Source organism: Euprymna scolopes, chromosome 9 (assembly GCF_053919585.1).
Source record: "Euprymna scolopes isolate OS-2025 chromosome 9, ASM5391958v1, whole genome shotgun sequence".
Lineage (NCBI taxonomy): Eukaryota > Metazoa > Mollusca > Cephalopoda > Sepiida > Sepiolidae > Euprymna > Euprymna scolopes.
The window spans coordinates 147,004,610-147,005,517 of NC_136490.1; positions in this window are offsets into that span (position 1 = coordinate 147,004,610).

Here is a 908-nt window from a genome sequence, read left to right on the forward strand (position 1 = left end):
ATGATGACTATCTGAAACGCATAAAAACCCGAACATATGTGTGTGTTTATCCTTTTCGGATAGTATCAGTTATTACCATTGCTAATTTAAATATTTTATATCAATAGATCAACAGTATACACATTAGAGCCAAATTTCGGAAATTTAATCAGATGATACAAACACATAACATGTTTTAAGTAAAGTCTAGTTTTAAAAAAATCAGTTAGCATTAGAAATATATTGTTGTATTTAAACAGAAATAGCGTGGGTGTGATTCGTAGAAATTGTAATACTTATATTTCAGGTTTAGTTGAGGTGGTATCATATCAATGTCATTATAATAAATTACTAAAGGAAAATTGCGGTCACATATAATTTCCTCGTTGTAAGTCTGTAGGATTTCGTATTACATCAACTCGGTTACGCTACAAAACTACACACTCTCACACATCCACAAGCACACACACACACACACACACAAACACACACACACACACATATATATATATATATATATATATCGGTTACGCTACAAAACTACACACTCTCACACATCCACAAGCACACACACACACACACACACACACACACATATATATATATATATATATATATATGACTACTTCGTTTAATCACATAAATTAATATACGAAAGTATAATTTTATTCTTAAACTTTAAGTATTTACTTCAACAGTGCTTAATACATAGGTAGAGCTAGATAGTAATATATATATATATATATATATATATATATATATATATATATATATATATATATATATTAATATGGCCGTGAAACTGAATATGTTAATGCTTCAGATAAACGATTTTGAGGACTGGTTTCTTCTGTAGAAAGTAAATGTTTATAAAGACGCCTAATATATATATATATATATATATATATATATATATATATATATATATA